We start from the raw sequence: 19532 nt of genomic DNA on the forward strand, positions 1-19532 counted from the left end.
GGAAGTGAGGCTGCTCTTAATAAAGTTGGTTGCTACCTCCCACTGTTTTCAAAGAGATTGAAGACATGCCCCCAAGCAAAATGGCTGCCATTCTATGGTTTAGGGGTAAGACAGGAGCACTGTGAGGCTCAGCAGAGACACTGAATATTTTGGAATATTTTTAATTACTATTATTTTTGTATTTATCCATTTGGAGACAGCCACCGTAGGGCCCTGATCTTGCAAACACACTGGTGCACATGCATACCTTTATCCAGAAAAGTAATCCCCATCAAAGTCAGTGGTCTACTTATGTGCTTAAAGTTAGCATATGTGTAAGTGTTAGCAGGACTGAAGCCTAAAAATTCAGGCCTCTAGAAAGATAAATGTTAACTAATAGATTTTAGAACTCTTTAAAATGATCTTCAATCACATTGTTTTCAGTAGCATATATGGGAAAATAACTGTATCAGGGTGGTCTGTTCCTTTAAGGGCTAGGGAATCTGGGGCTAGTCAGCACTTTTCAGTTTAGCAGACCCAGCTGGGAAGGGGTTAGGTGAATTCCTATAAAAGGCTGAGAGCATGTTCAGATCAGAATGATCTGGACTAGTGCAGTAGACTCTGAAGCAGGAGAATTGAAAGAAGCAAAGGGAAAAGCCTCTGGGTTCTGAAGCCCAAGGTGGGTGTAGAAACAGTTATTTGTGTTGGATGTTTTGCCCAACTTCTATATTGGAAGAATAAAAATGTTCTGAGAAAGAGATTGTGTGGCAGCAAGTCCTTCCTGGGCTGAGGGAAATGAGGTGAGGAGCCCACATGTGATGGAGGATGTGAGTAGGTAATTGACCCTTGAACTGAGAGGGGAACTGAGGCAGCAGCTGAGCTGAAAACAGACTAGGTTTGTGGCACTGCAGAATTAGTTTTAAATGTTTGCTGTTTGGTTTGTTGCAAGGAGGACACCCATAAAATATAAGGTTAGGTTTAAAAGTAATAAAACCCAGTCACTTTCAATATTGCTAAAACTGTACAGAAAAAAATAACTTGGGGGAGCTTCAAAATATTTGTTTCAAGCACAGAAAAGAATAAGAGGATGGTCTGTGTGTTTGTGAGGGATGAGAGCTGTTGGCAAGTCTGATTTAGTGCAAGGTACAAACACATTTCCATGCTCCTGTTCTCTCTTTACTGAAGCCCAGTGAGTCAGATGATCAGCTATTTAGTTAATTTTACTTTGTTGCTCAACTGCTGTAAGGAAATAGCCAGCAGAGTGGGAGACCAGCTGAATCATGTCACAGATGGACAATCAGTTAGAGAAATGTAATCAAGTTGAGTGTAGGACCTTGCTTTGCTTGCCCGAAAATGTCAACACAAATTGTGAGGAATTGACTAAATAAAACAGTGCAAAACTGCAAGGTGTAAAGTAAAGTTGCACATGCTCTTCATAATGTGCCATAAAAGGTAAGAAATATCTGAGGATCTGGTAAGATAAAGGAAAAGTACATATGATGAGGGAGGAGTGTGGGATAATGTTTTTATTGGGGTGGGCCTCATTACCCATGAAGGCTGAAGCCATAAATGAGTTATCCCAAATGAGGGAAATCCCAGATAAGTGTTCTTTCACCCTGGGAATCAACCCCTTCCTGTGGTCTCAAATTTCTATTTCTAGCCCCGCTTTTCAGAGTGGAATATAGGAAATATTTATCTTCCAGCTCACTATTTTTTAAAAATCATGGTGGTTTATTTGGGGGGTGTGAGGATTGTTTTTCTTTTTTTCTGGTTTGCTCAGTGGTTTGGAATATTGGCGGTAGTCCCACTTAAATTAGGAGGCAGAGTGCAGGTGAAGTCATCACTGTTACCTGACAAACGTAATTTATCACATGCCTCTGCAGTTTTTCATTTGGAGGTCACCAAACTTAGCCCAATGCAAAGTATATAAAATATTTGTTTTCTATACATGTTTACCATTGCAGTTAATATGACTTAAACCGTGCACACTGAGAGGGCGATATATACCAGTGTGTATGGTAAGATTCGCACAGCATCACAAGTTATTCCATAACACTTTTTTACGCTTTCTTTGAATCCACAAGGTCAGAACATTCAGCATTGTTCTACTATCAAAGAGAAATAAGATTTTGTTCCCTTTTGGAAACTTGCTCACAGATTTTGTTTTCATTGCAGACAGTTCAAAACACTATAACTAGCGAAGTAAAAATGAAATATATTTTGCATTTTTTTTTACAAAGTTCTCTCTAGAGAACCAGAGGCACTTCACAAATCTAATTGTATATGTCAGCACTCCCAACAAAATCTGTTTGCACAGCAGTCAAGGCTATTCTTGCCTGTATCCTCAGCTGTAGACTGACAGTACTCTGCAGCAGGGAAACTGCTATTTCTTTCTGATCTTTTTATGAATTCTGTGCATTTCCCCCTATTTCCCCTTCATGTTGTCTTAGAAAATGATTATTGTTTGTTCTGGTAGCATCTAGAAGCCCAAATAATGACTGAGGCTCTGTGCTAGACATTGTATAAGAGTAGAACATGATATTGACAAAGACAGATGATCTAGCGGTATACGCCCAAGACGAGTCTAGAAACACCCGAGTTCTAATCCTGCCTTTGATACCAACATGCTCTGTGGTCTTTAGTAAATTACTTAGGGCCTTACCCTCTTTGCATTGTTGAAGTGAATAAAAGTTTTATCCTGATTTCAAGATGAGCTAGATTTGACACCAAACCTCTTTGTTTCAATAGTCCATTTTTACAGGTGGGGCAAATACTTACCTCACAGGAATGTTGTGAGGATTAATATTTAGTGCTTTGAAGATATTTTTTTAAACCTTGGTTTTAGGATGGTTGGCTAATGACTGTTACATGATGGCTGTCATGTTACCTTTGCATGTCATTAGCTGCCTCTTTATCACAGTGTTTTGCTCTGATACTTGCCTTTTACGGCTGCTGAAATCTTCAGGTATATTGGTAGACTCAACGGCACCTCTAACTGCTGCTGGATACATCAGAAATACTATGACTTTCCACTGACTTCTATGGACTATAAATAGAAAACAGGGCAGCACAGCACTGAAAAGGGAGGACCAGCAGCAAAGATTTAAATAAACTGTTGCTGCTTGGATTTGATGTTAGTTTGCTCTAGGACTGTGCCATGGAGCTGAGGTGAGAGACAGACGTACTGGAAAACACGTAGGATATGAGCTATTATGTAACATACATACTTGTGCTGAAAAACTGATATTTTTAGAAAGTTTGTCTGACCTCCTTAAGTTCAGGTAAAGTTTCTGTGTTTGGATCATAGTATATACATTCTAAGGGAGAAAAACCCACACGTTCTTCTTCTTTCCAGTGTAATGAAGACATTCCACTCTGTTTTGGTACAATTATATTGTCAAATGGAGGACTGTTCAAGTAATTAGTAACATAATTAGGAAAGCTTTTTCTGCTCACTCTGACTTCAGTTGAAATACAATCCTTATTTCTCATGCTCTTTAGAGCAGGGCAGATTTCTTAAAGAAGAAAAGCTTTAATGAACAAGGGAGCCATGGGAATCTGATACATTATATTTTTATAACTGTCTCAGACAGCCTTAACTTCCCATCTTTAGCAAATAAAAGCCAGGTTATAACAGAAGATACAATCACAAAATGTATCTTTCCTCCCATCCCCTTCCCCACAACCCCGCTCCGTAGGACTTGCAGTTTCCTGTGGCTGGTTCATGTCCTTATTTACCGACGAATGTTACATCAGGCATACACACTGTGGGGGAAATCTCCTCTGGAATTATACTGGTATGACTGGAGAGTTTTTAAATAAGCAGACAGATGCTGAAGCTGTGTTAGGAATGAAACACTCATTGCACCAGGGAATTCCATGGCATTTCCTTAACTTTGGCATAATACAACACTCCACTTTAATATGTAGACTCTGATAGCCTTTATACAGAAAATATAGTTATCTAAAGCCGCTGGTGACCCAAGTGGTAGTAGGACTGGGGGTCAGAAATGGAAGAGTTTACAGATGGGTACATCTCTAACAAAGAATATATTTAAGATTTTGCCGTGCTGGGAAGAAACATGAATATATAACTCTTCGTTAAACATATTTGCCAGGGATTTGCAAACATAGGGCTCAACAATGCCGAGTGCTGGGCCCTCCCCGGGAAAAGCTGGGCATACCACTTCAATTGGCTTTGAGGGTACTCTTTACTTGACCAGAAGCTCTTGGCACCTTGGAGGACGGGGGTCCTAGGGCCTCTCCAGTGTGATGTTGAGATTCTGCAGCTCCCAATTAAATGAATTAATTGGATATTCTAAGCACCTCTCAGGGTCCCAGTCATGCAGTTTGTCGAGCACTTCGTGCAAGGGCTAAGTCACCTTGCTGTGCTTGAAGACTAATGTTCTTGAAGTAGTGCCCTTTAAATCAGTGGCTTAACGCAAGGAGTAAGACACTACTTAACATGGATAAAAGGAGCAGAATTTGGCTCAAGATCAGGCCCCATATTGAGTAGCAATTCATTTGTGAAGGAGAGTCAGGAGAATCCCAGTGTATCTATACTCACTCTTGTCCCAAACCTGTGCCCAGGGCCGCCCGGGGGGGGGGGGGGGCGGCAAGTGGGGCAATTTGCCCCAAGCCCTGGACCCTGCAGGGGCTCCCATGAGAATATAGTATTCTATAGTATTGCAACTTTTTCTTATAGAAGGGGCACCCAAAATTGCTTTGCCCCAGGCCCCCTGAATCCTCTGGGTGGTCCTGCCTGTGCCTTATGCAGGGCTAGCACAAAGGCCAGTTGCTTTATGTAAATTAAGTAGCCACTCCAAAGACTGATGATGACAGGGTAAAGAAATGCTGTTTCAGGTCCTGATTCAACAAAGTACTTAAGCATGTGTCTAAGCTTAAACACATTGATAGTCCCACTCAAGTCATACTTAAAGCTAGGCATATGCTTAAGTGCTTTGATAAATTGAAATCTCAATCTGTTTTGCTAGATTGTTTTACAAATTCTTTCCTCTTACAATTGAGGCTGGTAAATTATTGCTTTTAAGAGAGTGCATAACTTTGTCCTGTTACTATTTTTAAATGGTCTCTTAAATGTATTGATGGTCATATGGTGAATTTCTGTTCTTGAAAGTGCAAGAAAAAAAGAACAACCCTCCCTATTATATTTTTATAGCATGTTGCAGAAATTTTATATAACAGCTCATTGCAAATTTTCATTGTCTTCTACCTTTATCAGGACAAGTAGATTCATCATCTTCATAGTTTTCTTTTATCTCATCACTCTATAAATACCCATGTATTGGGGGGTGCGGTGGTGGAAAACAACTGGTTCTTCCAAAATGGCAATTAGATGTATCAGTTTGAAAGACTGTGTTGAGATCCATTTGAATAAGAATAAGAACCAGGTATACCTGAACACACATCGCTTGTTGATGAATTTCCATTCAAAACCTTTTGACAAGGGTGGCACCAGCATAGAAGAATTAGTCTTTGAGGTAATCTGTCTGCTAAATATGGATTAGAAATAGTATCTGATATGCAACCATGCTGCATATTTTGTATTGTATCACTTTACTCAAGAGCAAGCAGGTAAATTGTCAGAGCTGTAAACAGGGAAATAAAGACACAACTCCCACTATACAAGTTAAAGTCTGGTGCATTAAGCTCCTGACTGTATTGATATTTCCATCCCTGTCATAAACAGAACTGATCAAAATTATCTGTACCTGATATTTTTCTTTGAAAAATAGTTTTCTCAAAATCAGATGTTTCACAAAAAATCCAAAATTTCAATAACACTTTCATTGAAAAAAGTTTGCAATTAAAGTTTTGTCTTCATGAAAATGTCAATTCAAATCATCTGTTTTTTGAAAAACAAAACAAAATCTAAATGTCAACTTGAAATTAAACAATGTTTTGTTCTAGTCTAGAATATCCTTGTCAATTTCCTTTTTAACTTTCCATGAAAATAAAGAACAAAATCATTTTCTTGGAAACATTTCACAAATATAAAATTTGATTTTTCTCCCAGGTTTAGTCGTAAACTAGAAATGTGGAGGTTCCAAGTGTAATATTTATGAACAGCAAGTACAGTTTGGGTAGTTTGTACACACACTGAGCCAGGTGTTCACAAGAGTTCAGCAGGTTGGATACAGGACTCTTAAACAAAAATTATCCTTTTTTAAGTGCCTAAATAGGAGCTGAAAATCTAGCCCACAATGCTTCTAAAATTAATTGGTTTCTCTAGTCATACATTTGCCGAATTACATAGCAAGAGAGACAATTTGCCACACATCAGCCAAAAATTTAAAGCTGACTACTCAGATAGGTTTCATAATCTTTAACAATATCTAAAACCTTTAGTGTTTACCCAGTACCACATCACAAGGCTGCCATTTAGGTTGTGTGTCCAGCCAGGTAGAATGAATATTGGCATAGGCCACCCATGGGAATGCAGGAATGCACAGAAGCAGCAAACATGCTCCCACAGGGAGGTCAGCAGCTATGTGTGGCGTGATTCCTAACAGAAAACTTACGTGGCATTGCTGCTTTCATTTTACTGCACTCATGGGTCAGGGTGATCAGCGTTTATTTTTATTGATGATTAATTGAATTCATAAACTTTATAGACCCATTTAGTAAAATGAGTTGGCTTCCTGTGGGGGTTGAACAAGGAAGGAGTCCTCAATTTACAGAAACAAGATTGGGGCTTGAGGTGCTAATCAATTTTGATAGTGCCAGCCATTCGATACCTGTCAGTATTAGGTGCCCAGATGGCTTCAGCCTGCTGCTGGACAGCTCTTCCTCTTGCTGCACTAGATAACAAAATAACAGCTGAAAAAATATAGTTACATTAACATCTTCCATCTTAAATTCCCATATCTACTCAGGAAAAAAAAACCTGTTTCACAAATGCAAAAAATGGGAAACATAACATGAAATGTGACAAACATTGAACCATCTCTGGAGCTGCAATCACAGTGGCAGCTGTGAGAAACGATAAAGTAGCAATATGTACTGCAATCAGATTTTCTGTCAGGAAATAGTAGCAAAATCTTTTTTTATTATTTAAAGAGTCAGACAGGCACAAACCAGTGTGCAGGCTTAAGCTATATAGTTTTGATTAACAGCCATTTTCTTACAATAGAAAGAATTTTAAAGTGAGTAAAATCTTTTTCCAAAATGTGTGCAAACCCATGTAGGGTAAATTCTAAACCTGGATATTGGCCAAAGAATCAGAATCTCTGCTAAACTTTTCCATGCAGTGCTGTGTAAAAAGTCAAAAAGTCTGCAAGAGATTTTCATTTCTTCACACATATGGTGTACTTTTTCCTAAATGGAAAAGAAAAATAGACATGATCAAAATGGCTTAGTTCTTCACAAAACTGATAAGGTTTTCCTGTAGCTAAATGACCTTATATAGCATATAAATTATTCATCCATATATTTGTGACGGTGTCATTTCACTTATGCAGTATCTATGATTGTCTACCTCCACAGTGAATGTACAAAACAATCTAATATACCATGCATGGTAATCCCTTAAACTTAGTGCTTCAGAAAGATCTGAAGGAAATGATTCTTTTGGTGACTTGAAGTCTCCTACATGTAATAGTTATATTCATTGTCCATACTGCAGAAGAGTTGTTTAGGCCTCAACTCAGTTTCCAGTAACAAAATCCATTTATAGTGTACTTTTGTACTCTCAAATGCACATGTGCAGCTCTCATTACAGTCAAGGGCACAATTTGGCCTGGGATATTTTGGCAGGTCGATAGTAACCTCAAGACCAATTCTAGGTTTAACTAGCAAGGATGACGGAAACCAGAAAATCAAAGCGTTTCAGAAAATTATTAGGACTTCTTAAGTTCACCGCTTGACCAGCTACTGAAGTCTATGATGCAACTTATAATTACCTTGCTGCTTTTACTTCTGCTCTTTACCCTTCTTCTGCCCATTCCTTATAATTTAATTGACTAGCAGGGGGAAGGAAAAAACACTACTCAAAATCACTTGTATTCAAACCAGTTTTTAAGAGACCAAGTAAGAATGAGGTTTGGCGTTTGTCTGGAAACATAAAATCACTGTTCTAGAAGCTTCATAATTTCCTAAAACCTGTTCTAAACAGCTAGAAAGTGTTAAGGCTTAGAAAACATAAGCATTCTGTTTGGAGATGGGGAAAGCAAAACAGATATGTCAGGAGCATTTGCAAATACCTATTTCACCATGGGTGGCTGCAAACAGCCAGTGTGTTTTTGTTAATTTTTTTTAAAGCAGTATTTACCAAATTAATGTGCATATATAGTTAAATTCTGCCCTTGGATACTCGTGCTTGGTGCTCATTTAAGTCATTAAAAATTGTACGTGTCTATCTGACCTGAATAATTTTTTTTCTTAATCTCAGATTAGGAGTCATAGTGGTATCACAAAAAGTGATAGGAAAGGGTCATTTTAATGTGGAGTTCTCCCTGAAGAAAACATGGTTTTGGAAAGGAAGGTCATTTGAGTAGGATGACAACCTTGATCTAGCATGCAGGTCATGTCTAAATACAGCTTGACAAATGAAATGTTATGGAGCACCAGTCACCACGCCATAGTAAAGGTTGAAGATATCAGACTTTAATGGGAGCTTTTTCAATCCTCCTAACTTCTTAAAAAGACATCAATCCCCTTGAGATATGATATATGAAATTTCATCCTGCTATGGTTTTTTTCCCTGGGAAATTTAGAAAAACTCAGAAAAGATATGGCCCTGTTGCTGACTGTCTCTCTCTCTCTGAAAATCTCCAATGCACCTTCTGGCTTATCCTATCTCCTAACTTGTTTGACCACAAACATAATTTTTGTTCATTTTCTCCTCCCGGATAGCGCCTTCTAGTGTGTGTTTTCTGGAGTTAGTGGGAGATTTAGAAAGCAATACAAGTATTGTGAGATGAGGAATCTCATACCTATGCCACAATAAGCATTCAGAGAAAAAGTTAAATAGGGCTCATTAGCACAGGAGTATCCTGTAAAGAGAAGGTGCCTGAAGGCTGAGAGAGAGAGAGACTGCAGAAGAAGCAGTATGCTCCTTCCTTACTCCCAGATGGGGAAATGGGAAATGGACCATCCAGTATGTTGATTAAGATTTTATAAGTTAAGGATTTATTCCCTCCATGCCCAGGCTGAAATAAGGTTGCCTACAGTACAACGGCTCACTGCTGCCAAACGCAAGTTCTGTACCAATGTCACCTACTCAGCAGTACCAACACATTCTCTGCGCTGCAGTAATGCTGCACCACTACTCTTGGTGCATATCACCATTTCAGCTCCATGGTATGACTGTGCTCCATTGCTGCCAGTCTTTGGCTCTTGAGTATCACTCCCACCACCCTATACTGGAAACCTACTAACAACTATACTTACCTACATGCCTCCAGCTTTCATCCAGACCACATCACACGATCCATTGTCTACAGCCAAGCTCTAAGATACAACCTAATTTGCTCCAATCCCTTAGACAGAGACAAACACCTACAGGATTTCTATCAAGTGTTCTTAAAAGTACAATACCCACATGATGAAGTGAAGAAACAGATTGACAGAGCCAGGAGGGTACCCAGAAGTCACCTACTACAAGACAGGCCCAACAAAGAAAGTAACAGAACACCACTAGCCGTCACCTACAGCCCCCAACTAAAACCTCTCCAGCACATCATCAAGGATCTACAACCTGAAGGACCTTGAGAGACAGGCCAATCCTTGCTTACAAACAGCCCCCAAACCTGAAGTAAATACTCACCAGCAACTACAACCACACAACAAAAACACCAACCCAGGAACCAAACCCTGCCACAAACCCCGGTGCCAACTCTGTCCACATATCTATTCAAGGGACGCCATCATAGGACCTAACCACATCAGTCACACCATCAGGGGCTCATTCACCTGCATATCTACCAATGTGATATATGCCATCATGTGCCAACAATGCCCCTCTGCCATGTACATTGGCCAAACCGGACAGTCTCTACTGCAAAGGAATAAATGGACATAAATCTGACATCAGGAATTATAACATTCAAAAACCAGTAGGAGAACACTTCAATCTCCCTGGTCACTCAATAACAGACATAAAAGTGGCAATTCTTCAACCAAACAACTTCAAAAACAGACTCCAACATGAAACTGGAGAACTGGAATTAATTTTCAAACTGGACACCATCAAATTAGGCCTGAATAAAGACTGGGAGTGAATGGGTCATTACATTTCCTCCCTTCTACTGTTAATTGAATTGTCTCATTAGACTGACCCCCCACTTGGTAAGGCAACTCCCATCTTTTCATGTACTGTGTATATATACCTGCTACTGTATTTTCCACTCCATGCATATGATGAAGTGGGTTCTAGCCCACGAAAGCTTATGCCCAAATAAATTTGTTGGTCTCTAACGTGCCACAAGGACTCCTCGTTGTTTTCACTGACATTCTGACATGCATTACACTTCATAGAGACTGGACCTCACTGATACTTGGGTTTCCTGTTGTGTCACTACCATTTGCTTTAAGTTCTATAGCCTCGATTAGTCTTGCACTGAAAAACTACCAGACCTCTCCTGTGGACTGGCGGTCTGAGGGACAATTATGAACTAATGTTTCTTCAGTTGATTCTAGTAGAGAAGAAACCAAAGCCTAGGAAAAGAAACTCCATGTGAAGAGACAGAGGGGTAGCTGTGTTAGTCTGGATCTATAAAAAGCAAGAAAGGTGCCACAGGACTCTTTGTCGCTTTTTACATGTGAAGAGAAGGGGTCTGCAGGGATGACTGACTGAGATGGTAAAGGTGGATACTTCATCAAAGCACATCATACTGAGGGGAAGCTGATGCTATCAGTGAAGTGTCAAGAATGCACTAAGTACCGAGAAAATATCAACAGCCAAGGGAAAAGAGGCAGAGATGTGCCAAAACTGACACACGAGTACCAGCATGCCCTAAATTCCTCCTTGACTCTCAGATGACAACTCAAAGGTGACCAATTCTATGATGAAAGCATCAAGGGAGAGGTCAGCATTACCAGGAGCCGCTATGGAGGGCCAGGGAGTCGACATGGAAAAAGGGAAATCAATAAAAGCGAATACCACTTTAAACTGAAAGCTGAGGGGTAGTAGAGACCCATAAGTAGACAACAGGGCAGGAAAAGCTGAGCACTGGCGGAAGGAACTGAAGTGGGATGTTCTGGAGGGAGGCCCTAAGGCTCTGGCCATTGGTCTCAGAATGGGGCTGAACTCCTCAGCCTCAAACACTTGTTGAGTTCTAAGAGAGTTTCAGCTTCTCTCGTGCAAAGGTACCAAGGTCTGAGGATAGGGATCCAAAGCTCGCAACCCAGCATCTCTAGTTGTCAGTGGAAGTTGCTGAGTGCTGAGGACATCTGAAAATCTGGTTGCTTCATTTAGGTGCCTAAATGAGAACACAGCTGAAAATGTAGCCTTGTTTGAGGTGCTGAGCACTTGTAACAAATTGGCCTGTACTGTCTTTAGAGAAGACAACTTCCTGACTTCAGTGAGTTTGCTTTCATGGGAAAGTCAGGTCAGACTTTGATACTGCCTTTGTAATATTTTAATTGAAAAGCTGAGGAAAAAAACCACATAGTTGGCTAGACCTGTAAGCTTTTTGAAATACAAACTATCTTTCTTTTCATGAACCATCTCTCAGATGAGCAATTTTTAAATGTGCTTTACAAATGACATTAATTAAAAGCTTTTAACTGTCACATTTTACATTATCGCTTCTCCAATGAACAATGCAGGACAAAAATGGCTATTTTGTTATATGTAAATCAAATATCTTCTATGCTTATTTAATGTAAAGGAACTGTTTGAATTTATTTTTAAAGTAAGCAAGCAATTGCTTGTTCCACTAGGTACTATGTATCTACCCCAATGAGACAGTGATCTGCTGTATGGGGATGTGGGTTTTCTTTTCATTTGATTTGTAGAATCTAAGGCTACAACTACAGCAGATCTTTCAGAAATGCCACAAGTCAGCTGTATCACCTCCACAGTTCTAAATAAAGACCCAATGCTCATTCAAGAGAGGAAAAAAAACATTCTGTTGTACAACAGTATAATATTACTATTTTTTTTCTGGATGGCTGAGTCTAAAATCTCAATTTGAAACCCCACTGAGAGATGAAAAGTCCTGCTATTTTTATGTATAGTCTTTTATTCTCTCCTCCCTCCCCCCACCTCCTGAGTAGAGTTTAAAGCAGATATATTTTTGTTTTCAAACTCTGATACACAAAATGATGTAAATGGGCTTTTTAAAAGCACAAAAGTTTCTTTGGGGTAAGGCATCAAACTTTTTTTTTTTTTTTAATCACTGGCGTGCCTGTGGAGGAAGCTATTATTTACGTGGGCTAACATTAGCTTTCTTGGGATAATTCAGGATTTCACTATCTTCCTCTGGAGTAGTGATGGGCACTTATTTTTACTATGACCCAAGTTGGCGAACTACTAGAAGATTGAGGGCTTCACCTCCTAGTGGGAATAGGTAGGTAGGACTCCACTCAGTCTACTCTTAGGGAGCAAAAGTTTTGTCTTCTGCCTCCTCTAATGAAGTATTGAAATGCCTTGCTTAGTTAGGCAAAACACCTGTTGACTTTGATGATGTTTTGACTGTTAAAGGCATTCAGGATTTGACTTGTATCCAATCCTGCAAAGTGCTCCAGGTTGGCAAACTCCTGCATGACGTCTACAAGTCCATGTGAGTCAGCATGAGCATAGGCGTTCACAAGCATGGAGCAGCTTGCATAATCAGGGCTTTAATTTGTAAGGCAGGTTTGGGAGGTGGCTAGGGGTGGGAGACCCTTTTCCTCCAACTGCTGGCTGGGAATGGGACTCCCTCTTCTGCCCTCTGAAAGTATGGAGGTGCAGTCTCATATTATGTTTTTTTTTCCCCAAGAGGCAGAAGTTCCTACCCTATTTGATCCACTGTTGTAGTATAATAGAGCAGGATCCAACAGATCTGTATGTGTAAGCCAAAGTTGAGGTCTTGAAGCAAATGTCAACAGTAAATTAGAGACCATTAAATTATTACATTGGTAATGACATGGGGCCATATTATTACTAGGTGTAAATCAGAATAGTTCCATTGCTGTCAATGATCTATCTCAATTTACATGAGCTGACAATCTGGCCCATAGCTTTGAGGACTGCAGACAGTTTCTTTACACGGTATAATAAAGCATGTGCATCCTCTGTGCCACCAGTTATCTAACACCTTTTTCTTAGAACTTCCAAGTACCATTGCCACTCACGCTGTAAACAAGCGACAGCACACTTTTATTGCACTTCTCATGTGTCAAAACAGACCTGAAGTTTCTGTAGAACAACTGCGGTATTTTGACACCTCAAAAGCATATTGCTAAAATATATTTCCTTATTTAAAATATTTTTAAACATGCTTAAATGTTAAATTACTAAGTAAGTAGATCTGAATGTTAAAAGGAAAAAAGAGCAATTTCTCTCTGTCCAACATGTTTTTATTACTTGTACAAAACCAATATTTCTTTGAAACGCCATGTGAAAAAAGAGAACTCACATCAAAGAATTGATTGAAAGACAAGTAGGTGTTTGAGTTGGTCATCCTCATGGAAGTTGTGGGCCCATGATGACATTCAACCCACTTGAGATTGTTTTAGATACTTGGAGGTCCTAAGGCGTGTTGGCTAGTTAAGTCCAGTCTCATCTGTAGTAGAGAGAAGGTGTGTGTGGTGGGTTAATGGCTTTTTGCAGCAGCCAGAATGTGTGGTGCAGGTATTTTCTTTTGAGCAGGCAATTCTTGTAACAGAACGCAGCTCAGCATGGACAATCAACACTTCTGTAATATTGAACAGTGAACAATATATTATAGGTCTGAACATGAGGCCGATCTCTGGCCCTGAAAGCTGGCAAAAATGTATTCCTGAGGCTCCCATTTATTTTATTTTTTTCCTGAACATATACCTGTTCATCTGATCTTGACAGCATATAGAATTCCTATAAGCAATGTGGAGTTAGCTTTTCACACCCTATTCCTTGGAGAACGTGGGGTAAACTGTAGGTTGTAGATTCCTTACGGTATTTAGCTGTCTTTTATGAGTCACTCCACCTACCCCAGGAAGTATCGTGGGGTTTATGCAATGTGGAAGCCTTGCATGGGTCCTCCCTCAACCTATGGGGTGAAATTAATCCCCTGGCAAAGTCAAAATCAAAGAATTATATGCTTCATACTTGACCTAAAAGTGTGTTGTTTTTCAACAATCTTCACTATTAAGGCTTGCTTTGCAACCGAGTCTGTGAGGTGTGCTTCTACCCATCCCATTTCATGATAGGGTAAACATCTCACCATGGTCTCCCATAACGTAATCTAATGTATTTGCTAAGATGCTCCTGTTGTACACACACGTTAAAATGTGTTTGAGGATAGTGCATCATTTTCCTTCACTGGAACCAATCTTATTCTATAGATAGAGGCAAACTTCTATCTTTATTTGCTTCATTGTATCCCCTTCAACAGCATATTTCCCTATCTAAACCTTCAAAGAAGTAAAATTAGCAAGGGTTTGAAGTGGAAGATGAGGACAATGAAGCATGCTCATATGAATAAAAATAGTGAGCGCTGTAAGATAAATGAATTTTAAAGCATTGTAAAGGTTCCTAAGTCTGTTTTTTTTTCTCTTGAGGATTGTGCAGACTCCCAACCTCTACTCTTATGGATGCTAAGCTGGCAAGACTACTACTGAGTAGCAGTGAAGGGCTATATTTTCTTCTTGGCCCATTTCAATCCACACTACAATTAGTTTTGGGCTAGCCACCTAGAGTTTTCTGTTTTCTTTGTTGTTATTAAAGGAAGTTTTCTCCCAGCAAACATTTAATTTGTGCAATCCATTGCATTTTGTTTTTGGGAAAGCCATTATAAATAATGATAGTGGCTTTCCATGCTGTATACCACTTAAAATTTTCAGCTGCGTACTAGAATTTTAACCTTTAGATGTATCACAGTAGTGACATGTCATCCCTAAATAATGAAATGCCAACTGCCTGCTGAAAGTAGTATACACCTATTTTCAGCCTGAAAACCATCATCAGTTCTTACAGTAGCTTAACTTCTGGTATAGTACATCTACTGAGGACTATACAACAGTGAATACAATAAATGTGATGGAGGGACAGGGCCTTTTTTATCAGAAGCCAAATTATTAATGAACCAAGCAGTCTGTGCAACTCCAAAAATAATAATAATAATAAAAATAAAAATCACTGTAAGAAAATTTAAACTTTTTTTCATTTGCTGTTAATTATTTTATAAAAGACAATTTGTTAATCACAAAAATCTTAAGGATTTTTTTCAGAAAGAGTTAAATCACCAGGCATGAAGTCATTGATGATTTTGCAGCCCTGCAGTTACTCTAAACAATTCCAAAATTGTGTGGGAAATGTTGGCAGTTCCCGAGTGTAGATTATTTGAATCCCAGCTTGTCTCCATGCATGGACAGAAATTTAAATTTCTAAGATAATTTAAGAACAAACACAAATAAAAGTCCTCCACTAATTAGATATCTGCTAATATTCACCACAAATCACCTTTTTTCCCCTTTTTGTTGCATTCTGTCTTCAATTCCTCTATCTTTAGGCCTCTTTGAAGTTCAACCAAATAGACTTAACTTAGGTATGGTCTATTGACATCAAAGGGATTTACATTGTAGCCCAATCTATAGATTATGTATTAATTATATTGATGACTTAAGAATTCCCAGTTATCACTTTGAAGGTTAACAGGTTTTTGTCCCAAGATCAGGCCCAATATTATTAAAATTATATATCGTCGGGAACCCCATTGTGCATGATTGCAACACTCACACTCTTCTCTATTCACATACAATTTATTAATACATTTTATAAAGTCTCAAACACTCTAACTCAGTAAGGCAGATAGATTACAGAATGTAAATCTGAAAATACATATACTCATCCCTTGCAAAGCAACCTGAAATGTGAGCCCTCATCTTCCTCATCACCTTCCCCCTCATCCCCAGTGGCCATCATTCTGACACCTGTCACTATGTCTGATGCATACAGTAGGGGTTTCTCCCCTCTTCCTTATTTGTATTTTCTCACCCTAATAATGTTAAGTGCCCTTCACCTATAGGTTGGTATATTAATGATCTCAACTTATTATCATATACAACGATTTGTTGCCATGGTACTCTTGTGGGTGGATGTTCTTTCCAAAGTTTCCCAAAGCTGGTGTTACCTCATGTTTCTGTGGCTGGCTAGTGTCATTATGGACAAAATTTTGCCTTACACTCTCTATTTCCAGATCTCCCCAATTTAGGGGTTACCATTGGGCTGTTTATCGATGCCAAAGCTCATAAACCTCAAGCCTTATGCTAAGTGATGAAGCTAATGTCTTACAGGGTACAGGCCTGTATGTTCTTTGCATTACAGGTGAATATAATAAAGACAGAATATAATGAAGGAAAGAGTCTATGGTCTATAACAGGGGTAGGCAACCTATGGCACGGGTGCTGAAGGCGGCATGTGAGCTGATTTTCAGTGGCACTCTCAGTGCCTGGGTCCTGGCCACCGGTCTGGGGGGTTCTGCATTTTAATTTAATTTTAAATGAAGCTTCTTAAACATTTTAAAAACCTTATTTACTTTACATACAACAATAGTTTAGTTATATATTATAGACTTGTAGAAAGAGACCTTCTAAGAACTTTAAAATGTATTACCGGCACGCGAAACCTTAAATCAGAGTGAATGAATGAAGACTTGGCACACGACTTCTGAAAGGTTGCCGACCCCTGGTCTACAAGATGCATGCTCTTCTCGTTCTTCAGGACAGAGACGTTGTCTTCTTACTGTCTGTAGAGACCATACTGACACACAGTCTGTGCTAAATAAATATTGTGTGTGTGTGGAGGGGATGTTTTACACATAACATGTTTGTGTGGTTAATTAAAATGAAAGAAACCCACAAGCTAGTGGACATTTTTTATACAACAAGCACATTCTACCTGTTGTTGAGCAGCGTCAGCCTAGCCTGTGTACTTTAATCTCCTACATAGTTTATGTAATACAGCTGTATAACGATAAATTTAATCTTGTGGGAGTTCAGAAAAATCTTTAATATGAAAGCTTAATTAAGGCTGGGTTGGTATTCCTCATCTAGGTAAAAATAAAAAGCTTTCCTTGCTTGACTTTAGGCACATTTAGCTTTGACTTCAAACAAATATCTGCAGCTCTATCTGCTCTCTTTGAAATTACTTATTTACTGAGGAGATTCACTCACTCACTCCTTCCTCCCATCCCAATCAAATAGGATGCACTATATAATTGTGTTACATAGGACTGGTTCTGCAGTGGAGGTGAGATTTAATGATACCACCATTAACCTATCTAGCCTGAGTCATCATGGCTACAGCCATTGCTTCAAAGGTAAACAATGGCTAACAATAATGTGCCCTGTCACAAGGTCTGGCAAGGATAGAAAACTAATTGATGTTGCTTACCACAGTATGTCTTAGAGTGCCTCACACTTTCCAGCAAAATTATTTCAGCTACCAAGGCTGTTGGATAAAGCAGGATTAACTGTATAAATATCTAGGAGTCTCTGCTATTGCTAGAAGTTATTATGGAGGGAGCAGTTGAATGGCTTGAGCTTATAAAGGCTAAAGTTATTTTATCCTTTCACAGACTGGTCTCTATTAGCCTCTAGAAACACTATTGTATTGCTTCTTTTTTTAAAGAAGGCACCTATGATGTAATAAAAATAATACTTTGGATTTATGTAGCTTTCTTCATCTGAGTATCTCAATTTCTCAACGCACTATATAAACATTAGTTAATTAAGTCTCCCAACACCCTGAGGGGTAATGAATGGATACACAGAGATGACTTCCGCCACCTCCTGGGATGCTCAATAGCTTTTTAACTGCACATCAAGATCGTAAAACAGTTTAGGACAGGAAGCAAAGAAGAATAACTCAGATGGAGTTAGAGCAAGCATAATATAATAACCCAAGACAGAATTTGTTCAAGACTCTGGCCAAACACCCCTTATCAATTTTAGGGTAAGATAATTAAACAATAAATGGTTTATGTCACCTCAGTAAGATGGCAAATCCAAAGGCAAAAATCCCCCTGCTACACACTGGGGCATTGGTTCAAAACTGAGTTGGTGGGAATAATGTGTCAAATCACACACCAATGCCATATCCTATAGCAGCTGCACAATACAGCCTGAATGTTTTCTATTAAAACTGTTTTTCAATTTAAAACTGTTTTTTAAATATTTTTTTAATATCTTCAAAAACCAAATACTACAAAAAAAAAAAACCCTGAAAAGAAAAAAGTTTCGTTTTTGGACATTTAAAAAAAAAAACCTATGTAGTGCCTCAGGGGAGTTGTAGTTCCCCATTCTCTATGGGACAAGCTCCCCCTCTAGACTTTATCTTCCATAATACACCATGGCCATGCAATTTCCATAATACACCACCCCTCACTAAAAGAGAAGATTGTGGTGCATTACAATTCCAATGACGCTTTAAAGTGAATCAAAATTAAAATAATTTGATTTTCAGCTGAAATATTTTTGGATTACAATTTCTGGATTATAACTCATTTTCCAGCGAGCTCTAATAATACCATTCCTTGGTCACTGAAGACACGTATTTCTCAACTATACTAGCCAGTATTTCAGAAGCATTTATGCAATTTGGGTAGATGCTGGGAGCTGAACACTGTAAAAAAACAAAACAAAAACAAACAACCCTGCGTTATGCTATCTGTGCAACTATACGAAAACTTACCCCTCTTTGTAAAAAGTATTCGGATAAATCTTATAGCTCACTGTAGAAGTCTACTACTGAAAATACAGTTCTCCTTTCAATCCTGTAGAATTTGATAGGGATTTAGACTGGAATTGTCAAAGGAGACCTAAGTGACTTAGGCACTCAAATGCTCATTGAATTTCAATGGGAGTTGGGTCTCTGAACACAGACAAGGTCTTACCTTCCTTTGAAAATTCCAGCTTTATCCAATAGAATTCTACAGAAATTTAATAGCAATTGAGAGTAATCTAAAATCCATTAGAATCCAGTAAAGAAATGAGATCTTTCCTAAACATTTTTCCCTCTTTGAGCGTGTTATAGAATTTTATGAGATGGTCCAAAAATGGTATAATTTTCTATTAAAGTGTACAGAATGCTTCTATAAGGGGCAGTATTATAATATTACTGTTTATGCAGTACTACATGTAAGCAGCACTAAATAAATTAGAATAAAGTGTATATCCTGGCGCACAGTTCTTATAATCTAATCCTGAGATGCTACTGATCTCACTTACTTCAGTGTAAATTAGGAGGGACTGTGCTCAGGTCAATGGAAACATACTTGTGGAAGCAAGGAAAGAATACGATACATTGTGATCGGAACAAGAAATAGTACAAACTGCAGCAATGTTTATCACTGTAATCTGCTGCTCCTCTGGTTACTACAGGTAAATGGGGTGAGAGGGTTCGGTGT

General features: G+C 38.8%; 1 long non-coding RNA gene across 1 annotated transcript in view; it reads left to right on the forward strand.

The window, feature by feature from the left end:
• The first annotated feature begins 537 nt into the window (after positions 1–537).
• The window catches only part of LOC123349098, a 187015-nt gene continuing 168020 nt past the window's right edge, over positions 538–19532 (forward strand). The window contains exon 1 of the long non-coding RNA XR_006573371.1: positions 538–658. This is a non-coding gene — a long non-coding RNA (uncharacterized LOC123349098). The remainder of the gene's footprint in view (positions 659–19532) is intronic.

Source organism: Mauremys mutica, chromosome 14 (assembly GCF_020497125.1).
Source record: "Mauremys mutica isolate MM-2020 ecotype Southern chromosome 14, ASM2049712v1, whole genome shotgun sequence".
Taxonomy (NCBI): Eukaryota; Metazoa; Chordata; order Testudines; family Geoemydidae; genus Mauremys; species Mauremys mutica.